This window comes from Sciurus carolinensis, chromosome 16 (assembly GCF_902686445.1).
Source record: "Sciurus carolinensis chromosome 16, mSciCar1.2, whole genome shotgun sequence".
NCBI classification, from domain to species: domain Eukaryota; kingdom Metazoa; phylum Chordata; class Mammalia; order Rodentia; family Sciuridae; genus Sciurus; species Sciurus carolinensis.
Genome location: NC_062228.1, coordinates 30,456,531 through 30,473,369, shown reverse-complemented (window position 1 = coordinate 30,473,369; position 16,839 = coordinate 30,456,531). Strand labels below are relative to the sequence as shown.

The following is a 16,839-nucleotide window of genomic DNA, read 5'->3' as shown; positions in this document are numbered from 1 at the left end:
TGCCATTATTAGTGCCTATCAAGCACTGTGCTGCCCCTCAAGGAGACCACGACCTTCTGGGAAAACAGACCTGTTTGTTGATAACTCTGCAGTTTCCAAAACAGTCCATGATTAGTAGAAAGAGAGAAACCAGGAGACCTCCTAGGAGAAAGTCATTAGGAAGCCTTCAGCCTCCTGATGACAGGCGTCAGAATCCCAGCCTTGTAATCTAGCACTCTGCCCAGGCATGCTTTGGAGCACAGAGGTGGGGAGGGAGCTATTGCAGGGACTAGGGCAAGGGCAGTGTGCAAGTGACTCACAGGCACTTGAAAGTGAAAGAATGGGAAGTTACCTGCCAGCTCGTACATGCCAAGGGCTGTCAGCACTTCTCTGACCCATTCACCTTCACCAGGGCACCAGCCTAATGAGTAGGCTGGGACGGGCCCTGTCTGTGACACTCCCTGTTTTTCCTCTTACCCTCATCTCTGGCCCTTGTAGGCACTACCCAGAGGTGACACCTCCGCCTGTCTGTTCCTCTGCCCTTGATATTCACTTTGACCGGATTACACCAGGACAGAAAGTGCAAAGATTAAGTAGGTGCACACACAGGGCGAACCAGGAGGATCAGAGTGGGGGTGGGCCCGGGTGCCGGTGGCCTAGGTTTCCCTTTCACGGATCACTTCGAATTTCCACTGGTGACATTATCCCCAAGTGTTGTCACAGAGATAAATGGTTGGGATTAAACGAAGACACTCCCCAAGTAACTTGGCAACATTTGTGTCTCCACCATCAGACCTCTCTGCCTTCGGTGCCCTATAAATAGATATACCTTTTTTTCTTTCTTTCTTTCTTTCTTTTTTTTTTGTTGTTGTTGCTTGGGATATTGCCCAGGCTGGCATTATATAAGCATGCATGCACCACTGCACATGGCTTAAATAGACAGTTCTTGTATCTTCTGTACTTAACCCATGGAGATCTCAATTATATCACATTAGTGTGTGTGTGTGTTAAAAATGTTATTGTGTTACATTAAATGTGAATTCAACCAGGACAGAGATCTTTGCATTTTGTTCTTCCATATATCCCTTGTAGAAATATGCCTGGCATACAGTAGGTGTTCAGTTAATGTTTGTTGAAGTAAAAAAAAGAAATGAAATGTAAACATGTTAAATAGTCCACTTCTTTGCCCTCCTACACCTTTGGGTGTGTGGGTGTGTGTGTGCGCGCATGTGTGTTACTGGGATTTGCTCCCAGGGCTTTGTGCATGCTAGGCAAGTACTCTACCACTGAGCTACATCCCCAGCCCTTTTTATTTGATTTTGAGACAGGTTCTGGATGAATTCCACAGGCTGGCCTCCAACTTGAAGTTCTCCTGCCTCAGCCTCCCAAGTGGCTGGATTACATACAGGTGTGCCCACCATGCCCAGCTAAAACACCAGTTTTGTAGCCATTTGAGCATGTTTTCATTAAGGAAAAAAGAAAGGAAAAACTGGGATCCTCCCGAAAGGGAGGTGGCAGCTCCAAAAGTCTGGCAAAGGGATCTCTCTGGACATTGCCTTCCATTAAGTGTCATCTGAATCCAATTATCAGGTAATAAATTCATAAATTCTCGGTTCTCCCTGCACCGAAGGAGACCACTGGAAACGGGATGGGAAGTTTGTGGTGTCACCATAATCACGGAAGGCTGCTGGCATTTAGTGATAATGAGTCAGGGATACTTAATGGCCTCCAAGACCAGGATGGGCCCCATTCAAAGAAATGGCTGTGGCAGCCCGGTGAGAAACACTACTGGGGTTGCCAACTCCTGTGGCGCCCCATTGTGCCTCTCTGACCCCACAGGGAGTGACAGAGTGAATGTTTAACAAAGTTCAAAGAGAATGGAGGGAACAAGGTGCATCGGCAAGGGGTGAGAAGTGTCAAGAAAAAGGCTTACTGGTAAGGGAAAGACTTCCCTGGGCTTGAGGAAAAACCCAGTCAGTCCTTTGCATCTTCTGATGCTCCTGGCATGGCTAAAAGAGAGGTTAAGCCAACTTGTGGTGTAATGAAGGCTGTTGGATGAAAGGAAAGATCCCTGAGCCCAGCCAGGAAAATCCCAGATGAATCCTATGCCGGTGGCCAGGGTCTAGTTCGCGCTCCCAAGAAAAAGTAGAGCAAGTTCAGGTCCCAGCGCGCTCTCCTGGGAGGGTGGTCCCGCCCAGGCCGGATCTGCGCCCTTGGGTTTGCAGCGCATTGGAAAACCGCCCACGTGGGAAGCCCCGCATTTCCGCCCTGCACTGCACTCCCACCTCCCAGCCCAAGTCTCCGCGTGGCCACTCAGTGCCCACTAGGTGGCGCCTGCGCTCTAGAGGGCGCCTCATGGGCGCCGGCGAAAGAGACAGATGGAACCTATGTCCTAGGATTCCGAGGACTGGAGGGCAGCGCCGGCAGCCAAGGTAAGATTCCTGAGTCCCGGGTATTTCCCTAGAATCTTCGAGGTTCGGGTGGGCAGCGGGGCGGCCGTGGAACACTGCTTGTGATCTGCAGAGAATAACAGAGAAATCGGAGCGTGTTGTTGCCTAGGGGGATTGGGAGACCAGTCTCCGAGCTGGGCCTAAGAGCGGAGAAGAACACCAGGTCGCTTGCAGGCAAGCATCCTCCCCGAGCTCCGGCCTCTGGGAGGCTTGCTCAGATCCCCACACGGCAAGCCCCCAAAGCAGAAGGGAGCTAGCTACTGCTGTCCAAAGAGCCTCCAGCGCTGGAGCTGAGCGCTAATCGGGTCCACAGCACTACTTCTCAAACTTGGTGCACATTGGCACGGCTCAGGGAGCAGTGACGCCCCAGTTCCACATCCCCTGCTCCAAGAGACTTGGATGTAATTGGTCTGGGTTGGGCCGTGGATATCTGGATATTGAAAGCTTCCCAGGAGCTTGGCATGGTTGTCTGTAATCCCAGCTACTCCGGAAGCTGAGGCAGGAGGATCGCACATTGGAGACCAGCCTGGGCAATTTAGCAAGACCCTCGGCAACTTAGCTGAGACTGTCTCGATTTTTTTTCTTAAAAAAAAAAAAGTACTGGTGATGTAGCTCAGTGGTAGTGTCTAGCATGCAGGAGGCCCTGGATTTAATCCCCAGTTCCGAAGAAGGAAAAAAAAAAAAAATAGATAAAAAGCTTTCCAGAAGATTCCAGCTTGCAACCAAATTTGAGGATCCTTGATTTAGAGTTAAAGGAAGGTCGAAAATGTTTTGTTACAGCTCAACACGATGTTGTTCTTTTTCCTTCTCCCTAAGCAGGGCATGCCCCTGCCTTTGGGCTATCAAACCCAAAATAACAAGCCAAAAACCCCACTCCCAACAGGACTTGTTCTGAAAGGGCTGAACTCAAAAGGGACAGGAGCTGTCTCCGTGGTACATGCCTGTAATCCCAGGGGCTTGGGAGCCTGAGGCAGGAGGATCAAAATTAGCAAGGCCATTCCTCAAAGTAAAAGGGGCTGGGAATGTAGCTCAATGGTTAAGTGCCCCTGGGTTCAATCCCCAGTACCCCCCACCCCCCAAAAAATAGTAGGCAGGGAACAGAAATACACCGTGGAAAGTGAAAAATGCTCTCAGGAGGATGGGGGGTGAATGGGCTTCTGCCCCTCCTGGATCCCAGAGAAGTTCAGGAAAATGTAACTGAGCAGTCAGAGTAAGGAACCTTATAACTAGTAAAAACAACCCCGTATGTTTTATATAAAAGCAAAGTTTTACCAGCAAGGGCTTAGAGTCCCAGAGCCAGCCCTTCCTTACTTATGACCTCAGACAACTCACTGAATTACCCTTACCTTCAGTTTCTTTCTCTGCAAAATGGTTATGATAGCATAAAACTCTTAGGGTGACCGTGAGAATTACTAAGAATGAAAGCCACTGTTACCAAGGAGTCACTCTGTGCCAGACATTGCTAAACGCTTTCTCTGCTTTGCCACTCTGACCCCTCACCAGAGCCCACAAGGCAGTAAGTAAGGACCAGAAGTATTGCACTTGAGAGCTGAGGAAAGTGGCACATGCCCATAATCCCTGCGACCTGGGAGGCTGAGGCAGAAGGATCACAAGGTCAAGGACAACTTTGGCAATTTAGGGAGGCCCTCCCTGTCTTTCTTTTTTTAGAGGTGGGGAGCGGTACCAGGGATTGAATTCAGGGGCACTTGATCACTAAGCCACATCCCCAGCCCTATTTTGTATTTTATTTAGAGACTGAGTCTCACTGTGTTGCTTAGTGCCTCGCTTTTGCTGAACCTGGCTTTGAGGAAGCCCTGTCTTCAAATAAAAATAAAAAGGTCTGGAGATTAGTGCCCTGCAGTGCTCCTGGGTTCAATCCCCAGTAGAAGGAGAGAAAGAACCAAGAAAGCTGGGACTGAGAGGGACCAAAAACCTTGTCAGGGTTATATAAGTAATGAGACAAAGATCCTGTATTGGAACCCAGGCAGTCTGACTCCACAATTCATGTGCAAAAGAACAGTATCCTGCTGGGTCCTGGTTTAAAGAACAGGAAGATGTCACTTAGCATAGGTGCCAGTGAATGGTTTCTCCCTAACACTTGGCTATCCATGTCTATCTTGGATGTGAGCAAAGCACTTCCACTGAATTGACTCCCTCCCTCATTGGTAATATATTTATTATTGAGACTCTATCATATGCCTTCCAGATGCTGGGGACCCTTGGTGAATTCACACTCTGATGATTCTTTGCAAATTCTGTATTTGCAAATTTGCAACTCCCTAGAATTTGTGACCCCAAAATCAAAATCCCTAGCATTTCCCCAGTCACATACAGACTTTGCAGAGCAACAAAAAAGTTGTCACTCAACACACGTTCTCAACTGAGATCAAACAGAAGTCCTCCCTTCTTCTTCCAGTCCCTGACCAGTGACAGCCCAATGCAACATTTTTCCAGCTTTCTGATGGCATAAGAGCAATGCTCATTCCGTAGAAACCATACTCCAAATTCTGAATTCCAATCGTTTCCTGAACTAACCATATGCAGTACGATACTTTTGAGGGATGCTGGACAGCAGCCGTGAGTTGTAGCCCTGTCAAGCACGGGATCATGAGGGGAAACGGTCAATACTATATATACAGTGTACTGTGCTGCTAAGCTGTGATGTTCAGTAGGTTGGGTATTTTTAGATACATTTCCAACTTACAATATTTTCCTCTTTAATTAATTAATTAATTAATTATGGCAGTACTGGGGGTTGAACCAGGGCTTCTTGCTTGACTTAATATTTTCACTTTAGGTTTATTGGGATGTAACCCTATTGCAACTTGAAAAGCATCTGTATAAACAAATGTCCTTTTTGTGGCTTGTTTTTCTTTTGTTTTGGTACTGCAAGTAATTGAATAATTAACCATTGAGCCACATCCCCAGCCCTGTTTTATTTTTTTAAGATGAAGTTGCTTAGGGCCTCTCCCTACATTGTGGAGGCTGACTTTGAACTTGCAATCCTCCTGCCTCAGCCTCCTGAGTTTCTGGGATTACAGGTGTGCCCCACCACACCCATGTTTTGTGGTTTCTTTGGTGGTTTTTATTTTTATTTTGTGTGTGTGTGTGTGTGTGTGTGTGTGTGTATGTGTGTGTGTGCTTCATATTTATGACTTGGATGTTTAAAATGGTCCCTGAGCCTAGTGCTAGAGTACTGTCTGGTATCCTGAGCACAAGAAGATCTTGACGTGCCTTATGAAGAAAATATGTGTTAGATGAGCTTTATTCAGGCATAAGTTGTAGCTGTTGTCTGAGTTCAGTGTTATGAAACGATATATATTGAAAAAGATGTCTTGGGGCTGGGAGTATAGGTCAGGGGTAGAGTGCTTGGCTCCCATGCTAAAGGCCCGGGGTTCAATCCCAAAAAAAGGGAAAACAAAAATGTTTTTGAACAGTAATATACATAAAACTCCCATGCACACAAAGGTTATGTATTCATCAGCCAGAGGATGGTGGGAGAGGAAAAAAGTTTCAGACAGAAGCCTTTGCACAGGTAGCCAAGAGCATGCAAGGGAAGGGAGTTCATGGAGAACCTGTGGGCAGGGTGTGTGGGGGTCAGAGGAAGCAAAAGTGCAATAATGTAATGAAATGCTGGAGTGGGAAACTGGGGCCAAGTGACAGCTTTGTGGGCAACTCTCACCTCACCCCATTAGCACAGTAATCCTCGAAGGCCACACAGGATCATTTTTTGAGATATGACAAAATTGATGAACCATGCTATTAAATGATTCACTCAAAGTTATACTGCTATTAAGTAGCAACCCTCCCACCCCCGCATCATTTTAATCTAATGTTGAGAGGACATTGGGTTATTAATCAGAGATCTCCCAACATGGTCCTGGGCGGAGGTTTGGATTGGTTGGGGGAGGAATCAGTAACCTAGCGGTGGCAAAAGCATGGACGAAATCACCTGGCTGATCTTGAAATTGCGAAGTGATTCTTATGCCTTCACTTCCTGAGTAGCTGGGACTACAGGCATGTGTCACTGTGTTTGGCTCTGTCCTTTTAAAAATGAAAATATTCCTGGTGTAAAGACATTAATACCTCAATCCAAAAGTCCTGGGTCCTTGGAGAAGGCAGAAGGAGCAGTGAGGGTGGTCACAGAGGTGTTCAAAAAGGAAATGGGGAGTTTTATTCAAACTGCTGCCTGAATGCTTGGTCTGGGGTGGACTTCGCTGTCCATGGAGCAACCAGGCCTTTTGTTCCTGCAGGAAAAGGATCTTGAACAAGGACCAGCAAACTTTTTCTGTAAAGGTTTGTTTGGTTGGTAAATATTTTGAGCTTTGTGGACTTTATATTTTCTGCTGCAACTTCTCAACTCTGCTTTATGGTGCAAAAGCAGCCACGGAAGCTGGGTGTGGTGGTGCACATCTGTAATCCCTGTAGCTCCGGAGGCTGAGGCAGGAGGAACACAAGTTCAAGGCCAACCTCAGCAATTTAGCAAGACCCTGTCTCAAAATAAAAAAAAATAAAAAGGCTGGGGATATGGCTCCATGATTAAGTGCCCCAGGGTTCAATCCCTAGTACCAAAAAAAAAAAAAAAAAAAAGCCACCATAGGGGGTATGTAAACAATTGAGTATAAGTGTATTCTAATAAAATTTTATGGAAATTGAAGTTTGGGTGTCAGATAACATTGGGGGGTTCAGATAACATTGGGGGGTTTACTTTGGGGAGGTTCTGGGAATTAAACACAGTGCCTTGTGCATGTTAGGCAAGTGTTCTACCACTAAACTATAACCACAGCCCCAAACTTAGAATTCTTTTTTCTTTTTTTGAGTTGGGATCTCAAACTAACTTCAAACTCCTGGACTCAAGCGCCTCCTCTGCCTCAGCCTCCCCCCTGTAGCTGAGACCACAAGCATGCGTGCTTCCGCACCTGCTGGTTTCATATAATTTTCAGGTGTCAAAAAGTGTTGGTTTTTTTGTTTGGTTTTGTTTTGTTTTGTAGGCCCAGCGATTGAGCCCAGGAATTCTCTACCACTGAGCTACATCCCCCAGCCCTTTTTAAATTTTATTTTGAGATCAGATCTGGCTAAGTTGCCCAGGCTGGTCTCAAAATTATGATCCTCCTGCCCCAGCATCCCAAATTACTGGAAATAACAGGTGTGTGCCCCCACACCAGGTTGTTATTCTTATTTTAATTCTTTTCAACCATTAAAAATTGGAAAGCTATTCTTAGCTCACAGGCTGTATGAGAGCATCCAGGGGGCTGGTTGTGACCATGGACTGTGGTTTGCCAACTCTGGATCCAGAATCACAGGACCTGGGGGCCTGAAGGATCCTGAAGGTCCATCAACTTGAATCATTCCCTGACACGTGACTCTCCAATGAACATTCTCAGCCATTCCTTGAGTGTTCCAGTAAACTGGAACTTACCAACTGATTGGACTACTCATTGTATCATCAGAAACCTAAAACTGTGCCCCAGTTGGAGTTTCCCCAAAAGCAAATCATGAGACAAGAATTCAGGTGCCAGAAATTTATTCGGGAAGCGATCCCAGAAAGCCCAGTGGGAGCGGTGAACCAAAGCAGGGAGAAGAACCAATCAAGGATGTGCTGATGAGCAAGGTACCACTGGGCCACGGGCTCCATCCCTCAGAGACTCTTGGACAGGCTGTGGAATACATTTCACAAGTGTCCCGGAAGTGCTGGGCACAGTGGTGCAGAACTGTAATTCCAGGGAATCGGGAGGCTGAGGTAGGAGAATCTCAAGTTCAAGGGCAGCCTCAGCAACTAGCAAGGCCGTGTCTCAAAATAAAAATTAAAAAGGACTGGGAGTGAGGTTCAGTGCTTGGGTTCAATCTCTAGTACAAAAAAAAAAAGTGTCCCAGAAGAGGTAAAGAAACTGGGGTGTTTGGTTAATCCCAGCCTCATTGTTTAGGCCTGCTGCTAAACCTGCTCTCCCTGACACATCTGGCCTGTACCTCTCGCTGTATGTTGAACACACCCTGGAGCCAGAAAATGACCTAAGGCACAAAGAAGCCAGAGGCAGCCAGAGCATCTGGAAAGCGGCTGCTATAACCTCAGGGATGCACTGAGGAGCAGGGGTGGGAGTGTGGGTGGGGCACCCACAGCATGTGCTGGGACGTGTGTCTGACAGTTCTTTCTGGCCTACCACTGGGTGCCTTGTGAGATGATTTGCAGTGGCACAAAGAGACATGGCACTAAAGAATCTGAAGTCTCACAAGAGGAAATGTGTTTCCTATTAAACTGTCTTTTTTTCACCCCCTATACTAGGGATTGAAATTGAACTCAGAGGTACTCTACTGCTGAGCTACATCCCCATCGATTTCATTATTTTATTTTTAAAATATTTATATATAATTATTTATTTATGGTGCTGGGGATTAAACCCAGGGCACTCTACCACTGAGCCACATCCCCATTCCTTTTTAATTTTTTTTTTTTTTTTTTTTTTTGTGGTGCTGGGGATTGAACCCAAGACCTTGTGCTTGCAACTACCAACTGAGCTATATTCCCAACCCCTTCTTTTTCAATTTTATGTTGAGGCAGGGTCTTGCAAAATTACACAGGCTGGCCTTGAATTTGTGATCCTCCTGCCTCAGTCTCCACAGTAGCTGGAATCATAGTTGTGCACCACTGTGCTGGCTTTAACCTTCTCCTTGAGGCTGCCCTCCTGCTTCTCCAATACCCTCAGGCTACCCTCACTCCCCAGAGCAGGTGCCCTGGCCATAGTGGCCTTTCACTTCCTCAAACTAACCAGACTCTTCCTTGTGTCTGGTCAATGAGAAGTCTCAGTGAACTGCAACAAGGTCTCTGGAGTCCCTGCTGCTCTCCCTCCCAACTGAAAAGATAAGCAGTCAGTACATTTGACAGGCAAGTGTAAGAGTAACTGTAATTATTTAGTAAGATTATAATAGTAACAATTTTGCCCAAGGCCCTGGGTTCAATTCCCCGGCACCAAAGCAAAATAGAAGTAACAATTGAATAATGTTATGTTTATCTTTGTAATTTCCGCCTATGTATGGCCAGTGTTACTGACTTTTTATTACAGAAGTAATATAAATTAGGACTGGGGGAGTAGCTTAATTAGTATAGTGCTTGCCTAGTGAAGCCCTGGGTTCCATCCCGAGTACCACAGGGAGGGGGAAAAAAAGGGAATACAAATTTCCTTTAAAATAAATTAATAGGGGCTATGGATGTGACTGAGAAAGTAGAGTACTTTCCCAGCATGCATGAGGGCCCAGATTTGATCACAAAAATAAAATAATAGAAATCATATATTCATATAAGGAAAAACATTAAATAAATAATAAGTGATATGAGAATATAAGATATAATAATAGGCACCATTTATTGAGTACTCACTATGTGCTGAGTTCTCTTTTAAACCTTTTAAAAATTTTGATATTTTTTATTTTTTTATTTTATTTTTTATTTTTGCAGGACCAGGGATTGAACCCAGGGGTGCTTAACCACTAAGCCACATCCCCAGCCCTTTTTAATTTTTTTATTTTGAAATGGGGTCTCCCTAAGTTGCTGAGGGCCTTGTTAAATTACTGATTCTGGCTTTAAATTTGTGATCCTCCTGCATCAGCCTCCCAAGCCACTGGGATTACAGGTGTGTGCCACTGCACCCGGCTCATTTTTTTTTTATTTTTGATATATAATTACACATATTTATGGGGTACAGTGTGATGTTGCAATACATGAACATAGTGTATCATGATGAAATCAGGGTAATTGGTGTACCTGTCGTGAGAGAATAGATGTTTCCAGAGAAGGGTCCAAGGAGTTTCTAGAGGAGAGGGGGAACTCACCTCAGGACCAGCAGGTTCTTGGCAGATATGACAGAAAAGAATTTCAGCGTGAGCTAGACAAATAAACAGAGGTTTGTTTAGGAAGGTAGATCCACATTCAAGGGAGAATGGGGGCTGTCTCAAGAGTGAGAAGCAGCCTTGCCTTGGACTGGGGGTCCAATATTTATAGAAGGGCCATATGCCAGGCCAGACTGGAGGTGGATCCGGGGTGGGGCTGCATGATTTCAGGCCGGTTTTCCCTGCCCTTGCATATTTTCCTCATTTTACAAGGGCTTGGGCTCAGGGCATGTTGCTCAAGATTTACAACTCTGCTTTCTGCATCTCAATGGCCTGTGGTTTTTCCTTTAAGATTCAGCATTTCTCCCTCTTTATCCTAACCAGCTATGTCATATCTATCACCTCAAGCATTTATCATTTCTTTGTGTTGGGAAAATTCAAAATCCTCTCTGCTAGCAGCCAGGCATGGTGGCACCCATCTGTAATACCAGCAACTCTGGAGGCTGAGGCAGGAGGATTGCACATTGGAGGCCAGCCTGGGCAACTTGGTGAGACCCTGTCTTAAAATAAAAAAAGACTAGGTATGTAGCTCAGTGATAAAGCATCCCTGGGTTCAATTCCCAATACTGCATGCACAAACACACGTACACGCACACACACACACACACACACACACATCCTCTTTGCTAGCTATTTTGAAATATACAATTAGTGTCAACCATAGTTGACCTACTATGCTACAGAACATTAAAAGTTACTCTTCCTATGCAACCATTCACCATCTTCTTTCCATCTCTGCCTCCTCTGCCCGCTTCCTAGCCTTTTATAACTACTTTTCAACTCTCTACTCATATGAGATCAACTTTTTTAGCTTCCATAGAAATGAGAACATATGGTTTTTGGGTTCCAGTGCCTGACTCATGTCACAGAACATAATGTCCTCCAGGCTTATCCACATTGCCACAAAGAACAAGATTTGGTTCTTTTGTATGGCTGAATAATATTCCATTGTGCATATATACCATTCCCCCCCCAATCTATCAGTGGACAACTAGGTTGATTCCTTATCTTAGCTATTGTGACTAGTGGTGCAGTAAATACAAGAGTGCAGTCATCTCTTTGACGTACTGATTCCAATTCTTTTGGATATGTACCCAGTAGTGGGATTGCTAGATCATATGGCAGTTCTATTTCTAGTTTTTTGAGGAACCTCCATACTGTTTTCCAGAGTGGCTGTACTAATTTACATTCCTCCCAACAGTGTCTGAGAGTTCCCCTTTCTTTGCATCCTCTGCTGGCTGCTCTTCTAAGCATTTTGCATGTATAATTCAATTAATCCTCATCACAACCATATGGGTTAAGTACTATTTGAGGTAGGTACTATTATAAGCTCCATTTTACTTCTGAGAAAATAGGCACAGGAAGTTAAGAAACTTACCTAAAGTTATATATCTGGTCTGGGCATGGTGGAACATGCCTGTAATCCCAGCAACGCAGGAGGATCACAAGTTCTAAGCCAGCCTCAGCAATTCAGCAAGACCCTGTCTCAAAAAAAAATTTAAAAATTAAAAAAGAGCTGGGGATGTGGCTCAGTGTGTTTAGGCTCTTCTGGTTTCAATCCCCGGTGCCCCTCCCCACCCCCACCCCCCAAAATAAGTAAGTGTCAGGGTTGGGAAATGAACCCAGGTAGGTCTTATTCCAGGGATTGCGATTTTCTCCCCATTTATTTATCATGTGTGTATGAGGGGGTGCAGGTGATTGAACCCAGGGCCTCTTACATGCTTGGCAAACACTGTACCAAAGAGCCACATCTCCAGTTCAAATTTGTGTTCTCAATCACAGTATTACACTTCTTCTCACAATTATGACCCTCTCTCCCCACCCCCAAAAATGTGCTGAGCGCAGTGGCGGTGGCCAGTGCCTGAAATTTCAGCAGCTCTGGAGACTGAGGCAGGAGGATGGAGAGTTCAAAGCCAACCTCAGCAACTTAGTGAGGCCATAGTAGTGAGGCCGTGTCTTAAAATACAAAATAAAAAAGGACTGGGGATGTGACTCAATGCTTGAGTGCCCTTTGGTTCAATCCCTGTTTCAAAAAGGAAAAAAAAAAAAAAAGTGAAGGTGATGTTTGAATAACAAGGTAGATTGAAAATGCCATGAAATGTTCTTTTTTTCTCTATCTCCCTGAATCGGCACAATTTGGTTTGCATATTTTCTCCTAGAGCCTCAGAATAAATCTATCCCTTTTTCATCACTACAGTTCTTTGGATATTTGATGACAAGGAACTGATTAGCTCTCCTGGATCTTCCGTGCTCTGGATTAAATATTGCGGGTTACTTCTGCTTATTCTCTGCTGCATGTCCTTGGTGTCTTCTCCTAAGCACCGGGTTTCTTTCCTCTTTTTTCTTTTTTATTCAGCAGAAATTAGAAGTTGGTTTTGTTGCCATAGCAAGTGTCCCACAGTTCATTCTGGGCACAGGTAGATGACTGTGGCTGATTGATGTGGCAAAGAAAGACCACTGGGTAGTGAAGTCAAGGGGAGGCAAGTGCTGGACTTGCCTGTCATGTGCAAAGCCCTGGGTTTAATCCCAACCCTGGGAAAAAAGGAGGGGGGTGCAGAGGGAAGACCTGCTGCTCTGTCAAGGAGAACCCCCTCTGGGCCAGCATCACAAGGGGCTGGAGGTTGGCAGCTCAGATTCTTTGCAGGCCAGAGATGGGAATTCTTTAGTGCACTTGGAGCTAATCAGGACAGACTAACCAAATTCACAGGAGCCTGGTGAGGAAGCCAGACCACAAATATATTAAATCACAATGGGAGAAGGAACAGCAAAGCAGCCTGAAACTCTTCTGTCAACCTGTCAGCACATTGTCCCCCCTGCGGGAAAGGCCATACAGAAAGCCAAATTCTCGTTGGAAGGTTGGTATTCATGGACTCAAGGCAAGGTGAGCAAGATGAATGATTTTAATAGCCAGGGTAGCCTAGGATACTTGCATCTTCATAGGAGAGTCCAGAAAGGCAACTTCCCATCCCTTTGCTCATGGTAGATAATAACTAAATAATTACTGAACCTTTGACTTCCTCCTGCTCCCTGGACCAGCCTTAAGATCCTTATCAAGACGGTATTTCTGGAAGCTCCCGCCAGACCTCAGAGCAGCCTGTAACACTCAAGTAGATTTTCAGAGTGCCCACCAGTCTGGACAACATAGGACACAAGACAGACTCTCAGACTTACTTGCACTTCTGAGTTACCACGTCATCTCTCTCTACCTCTTATTTCTGCAGTTTGTGTTAATACAATTGACCTGCCTTTTTTTTTTTCTGTCAAGTCTTGATTTGATTTCCAGGCCTTATCCTTCCGGCTTTGTCCAAAGACACATCCTGTCCCCTCCATAAGGACTTTTGCAGATCAGTAAACATAGACGTTTTGTGTGCATTCCACTAATATATGATACTCTCCTCACATTTCGGAGGTGACTTACTGTGTATCCTGCAGTAACAATTCTTGCAATGGAGAAGCAGTTTTCTGAGATACTGGATTTTGTTTCATTGTAGAACTGGCAGCACCATAATTTTAAACTGTTACTACTGTTATCACTCCGCTCTGACAGGTCTGAGCTATAAGGGGTACCAGAGAGCAAGGAGGCAGGAAAGGAAACCTAGGCATTAAACCCAACAAACCATTGAGTTTGCTGGTTTTTGGGGCAGCAGGGAGTGGTTCATGCTTGCTAAGTTTGCTGCATTTGTACACTGGCTATGCTTAACTAAAGAGTTAGAAATATTGTTTTGGAGCAAACTCATCTTTTTTCAGCCTTAAAAAATGTACAGTGACCATGTGCGGTGGTGCATGCCTATAATTCCAGATACTTGGGAGGCTGAGGCATGAGGATCACAAGTTCAAGACCAGCCTGGGCAATTTAGCGAAATCTTGTCTTAAAAATTTGAAAGGGGCTCGGGTGGCTGGTAGTGTAGCTCAGTGGTAGACCACTTGCCTGGCATGTGTAAGGCATGGGGTTCAATTCTCAGCACCGCATATAAATAAATAAATAAATGGCCACCAACAACTAAAAAAAATATTTGTAAAAATAACTTTAAAAGGGCTGGGGATGAAACTCAGTGTTAGAACACTGTCGTAGGATGCATGAGGCCCTGGATTTGGTCACCAGCATTGGAAAAAAAAAATACCTTACATACATGACCTCTCTTTCTATCCATATAGAGAATCTTGACTTAAAGAAAAATAAAATATAATGGGCTGGGGAGATAGCTCAGTTGGTAGAGTGCTTGCCTTGCAAGAACAAGGCCCTGGGTTCAATCCCCAGCACCACAAAAAAAAGAAAAAAGAGAAAAAAAAAAAAAAGAAAAAAAGAAAATATATATGGAGAATTTGTGGCACCTGGAGCTGGTAAGGAAGGCCTTCTTGAGCCTCTTGAGAGGAAAGGTAGCCCCTGCCCTTAGAAGCAACGTTTTCCCAGAATAACCTTTTTTCTAATGACCTTGACAGTTTTGAGTAATACTGGTCAGATATATTATAGAGTACCCCTGTATTGGAATTGGTCTCATATGTTTCTCACGATTAGAGTGGGGTTATGGGCTACAGTAAGGAAGACGAGAAGTAAAATTTCATTTGCATCACATATCAAGCATACCTACTGTAAACATGGCTATCACCATGGATACTGACTTGGACTGCCTGTCTGAGGTAGTGTCTGTCAAGTTTCTCCATTGTAAATTACTCTCTTCCTTTCCGCCCTGCACTCTGGAAAGAAAGTCAGTGTGTATAACCCAGACTTAAGGGAATGTGGAGTTATAGTCCCCTTCCTTTATGGCAGAGTATCTACATAATTTACTTGGAACACTTCCACATAGGCGATTTGGCTCCTCTGTTTGCTCATTTTTTCTTTTTTCTTTTTTTTTTTTAAGCCAGGCATGGTGGTACATGCCTGCAATCCCAGCTATTCAGGAAGCTAAGTTAGGAGAATGGCAAGATCGAGGTCAACCTGGGCAACTGGGCGATATAAAATATAAAGGGTTACAGATATAGCTCAGTGGTAGTGAACCCCTGGTACTACCAAAAAAATTTATTTTCTTTATATTAGCATGGATTCATGGATATTTATTTTATTATCTGGATTAAAATCCAATTTAAGTTTGTCTTGTTGTTTGATTAATTCCAACTTTGCTTTTGGGAATGGAATTTGTATTTTTGTTGCTGGTTGGGTGTTTCTGTATTGGTGGAGATGGAACCCAGGGCCTTGCACACACTAGGCAATCCTCCTGAACTACATCCCAAACCAAAAGCATATTTTTTTTTCTTTCTCCACACTCTCCCAACCCCCACACCTTCAGTGCTGAGAGTTGAACCCAGGCCTAGTCTGTGTGAGGCAAGGGTTCAACCTGGAGCTACACCCCTAGCCCCCAAGGCATTTCAGGACTAGGGTTAACCTGGTTCATAGCCCAGCTCCTCCTCTTGCTGGCTTGGTGTGCCCTTGGGCAAGATGCTTAACATCCTGAGCCTCAGCTTTCTCAGCTGACAAAGAGAGCTAATATTGCCACCTTAAGGTTGTTGACAAAATTATTGTTATTGTAAACAAATTATGACTGTAGTCTGGCATTCAGGTTCCTTCTGGATCACCTTCCAAGATATGGAAGGGTTCTCGCCTCTCAGTCACACCACACCCCAGCCGAAGGAACCCTCACCACAAGCCCCGCACCAGTTCACACATCTACACATCCTCCCTCCCTCAAATCCCCTTCTCTGTGGCACTGCCCAAGAGCCAAGAAGCAAGTCCCCTCTCTCCTCCGGAGCCACTCACTGTCCTCCTTTTCCTTCGAGCCTTCCTCACCTTAGAGCTGTGTCCCAGTCAGATGCATGGACCTTCGTCCCTCTGAGCAGCCCTCACCTTGCTCTCCTGCCTGCACACACTGACCTTCCATATGGGCCTGTGGCTCCTTTGCCTCTGTGGTAAGTTTTGACAAGACAAAGGAAGTCGAGGGAAAACTGTAGTCTGGGTACTGACTGAGCCTAATTGTGCAACCTGGAAGGGCAGAACTCAAGTTGAGAGACTGACCCTGGATCACTTACACTACTTTATCTATATGTATATATACAGTTTTTTAAAAAAAATATTCTTTTAGTTGGCGATGGACCTTTATTTTATTTATTTATATGAGGTGCTGAGGAATGAACCCAGTGCCTCACAAGTGCAAGGCAAGTACTCTGCCACTGAACCCCAGCCTGTATGTATAAATTTTATGATGGTAAAATATACATGACATAAAATTTGCTGTACTTATTTTATTTTATTGTAGGTACTGGGGATCAACCCAGAGTCTTGTGTATCCTAGGCAAGTGCTCTACCACCGAGGTACACAGTCCCTCATAGTAGGTTTTTTGGGTTTTTTTTTTTGGTACCGAGAATTGAACCCAGGGACACTTAACTACTGAGCCACGTCCCCAGTCCTATTTTGTATTTTATTTAGAGACAGGGTCTTGCTGAATTGCTTAGGGCCTCACTAAATTGCTGAGGCTGGCTTTGAACTCAGATTCTCCTGCCTCAGCCTCCCAAGCTGCTGGAATTACAAGCATGCAC

At 44.9% G+C, this 16,839-nt stretch overlaps 1 protein-coding gene across 1 annotated transcript in view; it reads left to right on the top strand.

The window, feature by feature from the left end:
* Nucleotides 1-2,393: 2,393 nt before the first annotated feature.
* Chd9 (chromodomain helicase DNA binding protein 9) overlaps nt 2,394-16,839 on the top strand; it is a 237,933-nt gene continuing 223,487 nt past the window's right edge. The window contains exon 1 of the mRNA XM_047530062.1: nt 2,394-2,411. The gene's annotated coding sequence lies outside the window, so the exon portion shown is untranslated. The remainder of the gene's footprint in view (nt 2,412-16,839) is intronic.